At 48.9% G+C, this 10274-nt stretch overlaps 1 protein-coding gene across 1 annotated transcript in view; it reads right to left on the reverse strand.

Annotated features, from left to right (window-relative positions):
• The window catches only part of XYLT1 (xylosyltransferase I), a 197955-nt gene that overhangs the window by 186509 nt on the left and 1172 nt on the right, over positions 1-10274 (reverse strand). The gene's annotated exons all lie outside the window — the stretch shown is intronic.

The following is a 10274-nucleotide window of genomic DNA, read 5'->3' on the forward strand; positions in this document are numbered from 1 at the left end:
TTATTTTTTTGAGATGGAGTCTCCCTCTGTTGCCCAGGCTGGAGTGCAATGGCATGATCTCTGCTCACTGCAACGTCCGTCTCCCAGGTTCAGGCAATTCTCCTGCCTCAGCCTTCTGAGTAGCTGGGATTACAGGCATGCGCCATAACGCCCAGTTAATTTTTTTCTTTTTTTTTTTTTGTATTTTTAGTAGAGATGGGGTTTCACCATATTGGTGAGGCTGGTCTCAAACTCCCGACTTCGTGATCCGCCTGCCTTGGCCTCCCAAAGTGCTGGGATTACATGCACGAGCCACCGCGCTCTGCCTCGTTCTCTTTTTAAAACACCCAGTGACCTCTGAACGAATCCAAGTTGAGTTCCGTTCCATGCTGGACGCTTTTTCTATTGCAACAGGCATTACTGATTAAATCTGCCCTTACCGCTTTCGTAGGGTCTGGCTTTGTTTATGTCTGACGCGGCCCAAGGCTACCTAGCCTGGACCTCAAGCCTGCAAGGCTAAGTCCCTGGGGTAAAAACCAAAGAGCCCAGCAAAGCATGCTCAGAGCCGAGCCCCTGCCTTAACCCACTCCCTCTTCCCAACCCCACCACCGAGACATGACAGTGGCAGTCATGGCGCTCAGAGCACCGAAGGGACTGCGAGCAGGTGGCAGGAAAAGATCTGAACTGGCATCTTCTGGCTCTTTCCCTATCAGCATAAGAAACAGCTGTGTGGTACAGAGATACACAGCAGAGGGCGAAATAACGGCAGACGAGAAAAAGAAGAAAAGGAAGGAAATGCGGGAGAAAATGGAACGAGAAGAAGAAACAAACATCAGCTATTGTTGACTATGTGCTGATTACCTACCAGGCACGGAGCTAAACCCTTGGTTTGGCATCGCTATTCATTCCTCAAAACTATCTCAAAAAGTAGGTCAGGGTCAACCAAACACCCTACCACCTGTCTTTGTCAATAAAGTTATTCTAGAACACAGCCTTGCCTATTCGTGCACACATTGAAGGCTGGTGCCTTTGTGCTGGGGTGGCAGAGTTGAGTAGCTATGACAGAGACTGCATGCCCAGAAAAGCCAACATCTGGCTCGCCGCAGAAAAAGTGAGTGCCCCTTCCAATGGGGCCACTGAGGCTGAGCCAGGCTTGCCCACGGTCACTCGGTGGGTAAGAGGCAGGGTCAGAAGTGACTCGCAGGAGTCAGACTCCGGAGACAACATGAGGTTGCAAAGTCAGACCCAAGGACGAGGGGACAGAGAGCAGAGCCTTCCAGAAATGACAGCAACCATGTCTGTTTGGGAACAAAATGCCTTGCACACAGAAGGGCTTTTCTGTGGGGAGAGGCCTCCTAACTGTTTTAAAAGTGTCCCGAAGGCTGGCCTCTTCTTCGTTACTATTTGAACACAGTTTGCCTCTAATTAATTGCAGCATTCCATTCCATGATTCCACAGTTATGGCCACAATATCCAAAGATACACAGAGAAAGAAGGGGGTGTGGTACAGAGACACAGAGAGAGAGACAAAGAGAGAGACACAGAGAGACACAAAGACAGACAGAGAGAAACACAGAGACAGAGACGCAGAGACAGAGAGAGAGACAGGGAGAGAGATACACAGAGAGGGAGAGACATACAGAGAGACACACAGAGAGAGAATGTGAACAACCCAGTCTTGCTTCAATAATAAAGCCTCTGCATACCTCTCAGGCAGGGTTTCTCAAGGACAGCGCTGTTGACATTTGGGGCTGGATAACTCTTCGTTTTAGGGGCTGTCTTGTGTATTGTGCGGTATCTAGCAGCATCTGTGACCTTTACCCACTAGACCCCAGTAACGTGCCCTTGTTACAATCAAAAATGTCCCCTGGACTAGGGGTGGGGCAAAATCACCTTCCCACCCCGACCCCTGCTAAGAACCAGGGCTCAAGGACCCATGCTGGCCGATCTCAGCTGCTCAAATCCCGTTCCAATTCAGAAACAGCCTTTCTCTGACTTTCAAACAGAAACAGACCCTGGTATCCAGTCAGAGCAGTCAGAATAGGAGAGAAGCTGGTATGAAGAGAGCTGGCTGGAGAAAGGGCCAGAGTTAACCAATGAAGGGTGTCCCAGAGGGGAGAGAGGGAGGAGGCTGGCAGGGGTGACCCGGGAGAAGTGGCAGCTGCATGGGGAAAGCGGGAGAAGTTAGGGTCCCCACTAGGGAAGGGTGACATAGAAGAGGAGGGACACATTCATTTGGGCAGTGGATAGTCCTTGAGTTGATGGCATGTTTTTTACTTTTTGTTTTTGTTTGTTTTTATCATTTTTTTTGAGACAGAGTCTCACTTTGTCACCCAGGCTGGAGTGCGGTGGCACGATCTTGGCTCACGGCAACCTCAGCCTCCCAGGTTCAACAAATCCTCTCGCCTCAGCCTCCCAAGTAGCTGGGATTACAGGCGCACATCACCATGCCCAGCTAATTTTTTGTATTTTTAGTAGAGACACGGTTTCACCATGTTGGCCAGGCTGGTCTCGAACTCCTGACCTCAAGTGATCTGCCTGCCTTGGCCTCCCAAAGTGCTGAGATTATAGGCGTTGAGCCACTGTGCCCAGTCATGTCTCTTAATTTAAGCCAGAAGGCACAACTGGGACCCATGGCTCCTTCAGACACACAGATGTCTGGTTCGCTCTGCAGACTGTTTTCAATTGTTTAACTTCATCTCGGCCCATATTTCAAAATCTAGAGATTTCATCTAAAACTTTGGATTTCTGCCCTTTCTGGAAACATCAGGGACCCGACAACACTGAGTTTAGATTTCCATGTATGACAGTCGTCTTGAGGCTAAGTAGTGGCCCCATGGTCTCCAGAAGGGGCATGCGCTCTGTGGACCACCACAGCCCCCATCCGGCCTGCCCAGTGTCCCCTTAGCCGTCTGTCAAGACTGAATGCAGTGACACTGCTTCCCACCAATGACAGGCTCTTCCAGCAGGCCTTCTACCTCCTGAGCTTTGCCCTGGAGATCTCAGAACCCCAACAAATCCTTGTATTCCAGAGTGTTTGATGGAGGTGGCACTGTCCCTAATGAGGTGTCCTGGAAGCGTGTGGTGGCATTTCCGGTTACCGTAACGACTGGGGGACGCTCTCGGCAGTAAGTGGGTGGGAGAACATCAGAAACCCAGCAGGACAGGGGAAGACGCACGGCTGGACAGTGAAGAACTGTCCTGCATCCTGCATGACTTCTGAACGCCCCCAGATGTCCTGTGCGTACACAACTCATTTATAATTATCCAGGCCAGGAGCCTAGCTTAGATTTACATATGACACAACATTATTATGAATGGTTTTAACGCAGCCAAATTTTCTAGGAAAGTAACTACTGTTTCACTCAAGAAGAGATTTTATATCACTGAGTTTGACCACAGTTTCAGAAAATTACATCATCAAAGGCCACACAAGCTGTGGCTGTGAGTCACCAACACACACATCCATTCCCCACCTGCATTTGTAACTACTGAGTTCTCACTGACTCAACATGCAGTGGCTGACCTCTTGATGTATCCTCCAGCCTCTTGCAACCAAAGTGTGGACCATCGGCCAGCAACATCTGCATCACCTGGGAACGTGTTAGACGTGCAGGATCTCAGGCCCCAGCCTGGACCACAGGAATCAGGGTCTGGATGTTAACAGCATCCCCAAGCAATTCGTCTGCACATCAAAATTTGAAAAGTACGCCAGGCGCGGTGGCTCATGCCTGTAATCCCAGCACTTTGGGAGGCCGAGGTGGGTGGATCACTGGAGTTCAGCGGTTCGAGGCCAGCCTGGCTAACATGGTGAAACCCTGTCTCCACTGAAAATACAAAAATTAGCCAGTTGTAGTGGTGGGTGCCTGTAATCCCACTTACTCGGGAGACTGAGGCAGAAGAATCACTTGAACCCAGGAGGCAGACGTTATAGTGAGCCAAGATCATGCCACTATACTCCGGGCTGCGCAACAGAGTGAGAATCTGTCTCAAAAAAAAAAAAAGAAAAAAAATTGAGAAGTGCTAATGTTGTTGCACCCATCATTCATTCATTCATTCATTTTGGAGACAGGGTCTTGCTCTGTCACCCCGGCTGGAGTGCAGTGGCATGATCTCGGGTCACTGCAACCTCTGCCCCCTAGATTCAAGTGATTCTCCTGCCTCAGCCTCCCAAGTAGCTGGAATTAAAAGTGTGCATCACCACGCCTGGCTAAATTTTATATTTTTAGTAGACACAGCATTTCACCATGTTGGCCAGGCTGGTTTTGAACTCCTGACCTCAAGTGATCCACCTGCCTTAGCCTCCCAAAGTACTGGGATTACAGGCATCATCATTTAAATAATAAAACATATTACCTGTTTATAAACTGCTGTCATATATTTCTTCTTACTATTTTAGCAGTCTATTGATCTCTTTTAGAGTTGTGGGTGTTTAAGTAGGTTAGAATAAGTCTGGATTTCATTTCCGGACGTGTGAAAGGATTTTAAAAGATCTGTGACATTGAGCAGGGCTGGGTCTGCTAGGGTTAAAATCACAGGTTGATTCATTCCACAAACGTTACTTGGGTGTCCACTCCCTGACAGGGCAGCGGAAAAGGATATAGGAAGGGGAACTCAAGTACGCTTCCGGCTGTTGGTGCAATTCTGAGACAAGAGAGGAAAGTGAGTATGGATGTAAGTTATTTTAATACAGGACCAACAGGGAGTGTAGGGATGGGTGCGCTCAGGGTTTGAGTTTCATCAAGGATGTGGAGCCTCACATGGTCTGGGGTCCAAGGAGAGTGGAGAAACTTCACAGAGAAAGCAGTTTTCCCGCCCCATCTCGAGAAGAAAGGAGCAAGACAGACAAAAGAAAAAAGGGCTTTCCAGGCAAGGGCAAAGCATGTGCAAAGGTGTGGTGAGAAGAGCAGCCCAACTCCTTTTATAACAACAATGATCCCAGTTAACACTTACTGAACATTTATTCTAATGACTGAGCTACATACTTTATATAGATTATCTTTAAAACTCCCAGGGCAGGGCCGGGCACGGTGGCTCATCATCTGTAATCCCAGTACTTTGGGAAGCTGTGGCGGGGGAGTTATTTGAGCCCAGGAGTTCAAGAGCAGCCTGGCTAACACGATGAAACCCTGTCTCTACTGAAAATACAAAAATTAGCTGGGCGTGGTAGTGTGCGCCTGTAATCCCAGCTACTCAGGAGGTTGAGGGAGGAGAAATGCTTGGACCCGGGAGGCGGGGGTTGCAGTGAGCCGAGATTGGGCCACTGCACTCCAGCCTGAGCAACAGAGGGAGACTCTATCTCAAAAATAAACAAACACATAAACAAAAAACCCCAGAGCGACTCTATTGGATAGCTGCAATTAGTATCCTCATTTTACAGGTGAGCGTATGGAGGCACAGAGAGGTTAAGCAACTTGCCTCAAATCACACAGCATGGTTATAAAACTTACGTTCTTACTCCTGTGGGCTGTTAACAGCTACCCTTGGCTCAGTACCCCACAGGTTTCCAAAGTCCCCCCTAGGAGGCAACACTGCTTCCACCAAAGGCCCTGGAAGAAAGCAATCACTAACTGAGCAGATCTTTGACCTGGGGTGGGGACAGGAGGAGTCGGGAAGTAGAGAGTTATCTGAAAAGCCTGGGCTCCTGGTGTAAAGTCCTCTTGCCTGGCTGCCTGTGATTCATTCTCTACCTCTGTTATTTAAGATTCATTTCTAGGTTGGTACCACACACCTGACTCCTGAAAGCTCCAAACCACAATATTCTATTTGTTCCCTGGTTTTATTTCCCTATACACCTTCTCTGTCTCTCTTGATTCAACTCCCAGGAAGCCCTGTTGTCCTAACCATCATCCTGCCTCCCCAACATTCTCCAATCCGGGTCCTCTGGGATGGGGCACTTAAGGAGACAAATGGGTCTCCTGCTGATGAAAGACATTCCGTTTTCAAACTCATCCTTTGCCTGTGTGGGCCCCATCCCCCCACACATGCCCTGCCACAAGTGGGTAATGAATGGCTCACTTGTAAGCTCATTACCGCAGGGCCTCTAAAGAAATGGAAATGCACACGGAGCCAGAGACATAAATAAGGAGAGGCGCCTGTAAATAAATAAATATAGACGCATATATACACACACAAACCCAATTAATTTCTATCATCTGAAAGCCGGAGCCATTTGGGGTGGGGAGAGAGTGCAAGAAATAGGCTCCTAATATTGCCATCCATGTGATTTCAGAACTGAGCTTCCCCAGCAGCTGCTAATAAATTATTTTTACTATGCAGAGGTACAAATGAATATGCTGCTGTCACCCCCTAAATCTCCTTTATGAGCATGTGTTTGCCTTGGCCCAACCTACTGGGGACAGGGGCTTCCGAGCAAGTTTTTATTGGCCGAGTTCCTGAAGGAGGCTGCCATCTTGAAGGTCTGCTCTCTGTAAGCTGCGGGCACCCCACTGGCACTTCCTGTTTATGTCTGAGGTTGGCATGGCCTGCAGGACATCTACTGTGTATTGGAAGGCCACAGGAATCAAAGTGACAGCAGTGCCTACGCCCAAGCTTTTAGAAAATGATTTCTGCATCCTGGACTGAGAGCTGCTGTTGACAAGATGGAACGGACCCCTCTTGGCCATGTACTTCAATGGGCCCTGACATTTTCTACCAAGGTTTCAGGGTGGATATGCAAAAACCTCATCACTACCAACTTCTGTGTGCACGGTCATCATCTAGAAGGAAACTCTGGTCACCCCCTTCGGAGACAATGTATCCAACGTCCAGTTCTCCAACTGTTCAGAGCAAGAAGGCGGCCATGGAAATCATGGTGATCACGATATGCTAACCAGGACACGCTGGGCACGGTCCAATGAGGTTGTTACAAATGCGTGCTCTGGAGTCACTCTTGAGGATTTGCAATCCAGCTCTACCACTTCCCAGCTATGTGATGTGACCCAGGAAAAGTCGGTTACCCTCTCTGAGTCTTGCTTTCCTCCTACGTAAAATATCTATAATATCGAAACCTCGTAGGGCTAAAAAGATACGTTGACTTAACCAGTGCAAAGACACAGGTCAGAATAGTTAGCAGTTAATAAAAGGTAGTGGTTACCCACATCATTTCACGCAAAGTCCTTCAACGACCTTTCGTACATTCATTCGCAGATATTTACTGAGTGCCAAGTACACCTGAGGTGCCGGGGACATGTCTGTGAATAAGACAGGCAGATACCTGCTCCCACAGAGCTTCCATTTTAATAGAATGAGAGAGACAACCATCCTATCCACAACTCAATAAACAGATCCTATCACCATGTTGGGCATGTTATCTATTTTTATAATTTCAACTTTTATTTTAGATTCTGGGGATACCTGTGCAGGTTAGTTGCATGTGTGTATTGTGTGATGCTGAAGTATGGGGTATGACTGACCACATCACCCAGGTAGTGAGCGTAGTACCCAATGGTTAGTTTTCTAACCCTCGTCCCCCTCTAGAAGTTCTCAGCGTCTACTATCACCATCTTTTTGTATTTTTGTTTTTCCAGACAAAGTCTCTGTCATCCAGGCTGGAGTGCAGTGGCGCAATCTCTGATCACTGCAACCTCTGCCTCCCGGGTTCAAGAGATTCTCCTGCCTCAGCCCCCTGAGTGGCTCGGATTACAGGCGTGCACCACCACAACCAGCTAATTTTTGTATTTTTAGTAGAGACGGGGTTTCACCATGTTGGCCAGGCTGGTCTCGAATTCCTGACCTCAGGTGATCCACCTCCCTCGGCCTCCCAAAGTGCTGGGATTACAGGCGTGAGCCACCAGGTTCGACCTACTGTTGCCATCTTTATGTTCATGTGTCCTCAATGTTTAGATCCCACTTCCAAGTGAGAACACGTGGTATGTAGTCTTCTGTTCCTGCGTTAATTTGCTTAGGATAATGACCTCCAGCTGCATCCGTGTTGCTGCAAGGGACCTGATTTTGTTCTTTTGTATTACCCACTGTTCCCAGATGTGGGAACTTAGGCTCACAGCGGTTTTCTCAGCAGGTTTATCAGCCAGGGCTGTCCCACCCAGGAAAGTTTTGCAAGTGAGAAGAGCAACCAGCAAGAGCTGCCTGGCTAATAGGTGAAAACTTTGTTTCCTCCTCCTCCTGCCCCTCCTGCCATGTTCGAGAGAGCGAGAGGCGCCTCCCTGAGAACATGTGGCATCCAGGTCGGGTAGACAGTTTGCTACTGGAGAAGTTCCTTATTCAAGGGGCTGAACAGTGGCACCTTTTCTGGTAGGAGCAGCCAGTCATGCCCAGACTTCTGAAGTCTGGCTGGATTCAGACACCGAACTCCCTTGAGTCCTCAAAGGAGGACTGAACGGTGAAACACCCAGCACAAGGTGCTTCCGAGAGACCCGGTGGACCGCTGTTGTTCAGGCCACTAGATGGCTCTTTCTGTGAACTTTGCAGAGAGCAAGCTGGCAGCTGCACCTAGATGCTGAAGTCAGGCTGCTTCCCTTTGGACAGAGAGAACACATCTCCAAGAAGTTCTTCTTCACAGCCGCAGGCGATCACTACCTCTTCCTTTAAGCGGGTGTTCCCATTAAGGCTTTTCACTTCAGAGGAGTTTGATGAGGCGAGACTGGGACTTCCACACTGTCTACTAAATCAAAGTCACTGCCATCATGCAACTTTCTGCTAACTTTCCCAGGGGAAAAGTGGAGCTTCATGGAGCTCCACTCCATCATCTGTTGGCTTCACATCATCCCATTAGAGACAAGCTCCGTAGGAAAGCACCTACTGTTTACCCAAGATTTTGCAGGATTCTCTTGCTTCATCCTCCCATTTATCTTTGGTGGAGACATTATCTGACGAGACAGAAAAGTAAACTGTGGCACAGAGATGGGGTTACATGACTCAGGCAAAGTCGCCCAGGAAGCAAGGGGCAAGGCTGGGATCCATCCCAGGTCTGTCTGATTCTGAAGCTTGTACTCTTCACTTTACAGCCTCTTCTACGCACAGGGAAGATCCTTCTGAGCTCTGCAAGTGTCCAAACTTGGAACGGGCAACCAAGGCTGACTGTGAACATTTCCTTCCTGGCTGGGCTTTAGGAAGAGAAGCGAAATTTGCCTATTACCTCTACACGCCGGCTGAGACCAGGAGAATCCTGGGTGACACCAGGCACTTAAGGATTTCATGATACGGTCTCTCCCTCCCTAATGCACCTTTCAGCATCGCTACTGGGACAGCATATCCTGGGCTTTTTAAAATTTAATCCTCTTCACAGCCCTCTCAAGAGACAGCATGGCTCCGTGATCGGGAGCGTGAATGCTAAAGCCAGGCTACCTGGGTCCCCAACTTAGCTGTGCCATTTTGAACCTGTGTGACCTTGGGCAGGTTTCCTAGCTGTAACCAGCTCATGGGGTTGAAATGAGAATTAAGTCAATGTTGGGAAAACACTTAGGACAAGGCCTGGAACACAAATTGTAGCTGTCACTAGTATTATCATTAATAGCAGTATGTCCTTTTTCAACATATGAGTAAACAGAGGCTCGGAGAGGTGAAGACACGTCCTCAAGGTCACACAGATCAGGGATTTAAGCCACAGCACCTGACCTGGGGGCCAAGCTCGTATTCCCTCTCCATCACAGCCCCTTCAAGTCCCAAGCTGGAAACGAGCTGCCCTTCTTAGGAGTGAAACACCCAGAAAATTGACTGACAATTTATCTTCAGCAAGTGTGGCATTCTGGATACACTGTGGGCTAACTCTTGGTGCAGAGAATGGGTTGAGGGGTCAGCTTCTTCAGCACCTGGCTTCATCCATCTCTGGGTCACTGATGGCTTCCAGCAAGACGACCAAAGAAGACCATGAGAGTCAGGCTAGGCCTCCTCCTCCGCATATTAATTATGGCCAAGGCAAAATATGGCCACGCCAGCAGTTATGAGACAATAGGACAGTCAGGCAGAGGGCACCCTGGGCACCCCGCCCTCGGCCCAGCACAATCTTCCATGGCATTGCTGAGGACCTCAGCAAGATGCAGACCTTGAGGGATGTCAGCCTGTCTCCTCCTCTGGGTCTGTCCTCTTTCTGTCCCTCTGTTCATCCCTCTCCCCTCTCTCAACCACCTCTCCATCACTTTGCAATCAACATCCTGCCCACGGCCAGGGGTATCTAAAAAGTTATCCAGGCTAGGCACGGTGGCTCATGCCTGTAATCCCAGCACTTTGGGAGGCCTAGGCGGACAGATGACTTGAGGTCAGGGGTTCGAGACCAGCCTTGACAACACGGTGAAACCTCGTCTTTACTAAAACTACAAAAATTAGCAGGGCATGGT

Source organism: Mandrillus leucophaeus, unplaced genomic scaffold (assembly GCF_000951045.1).
Source record: "Mandrillus leucophaeus isolate KB7577 unplaced genomic scaffold, Mleu.le_1.0 Scaffold390, whole genome shotgun sequence".
Lineage (NCBI taxonomy): Eukaryota > Metazoa > Chordata > Mammalia > Primates > Cercopithecidae > Mandrillus > Mandrillus leucophaeus.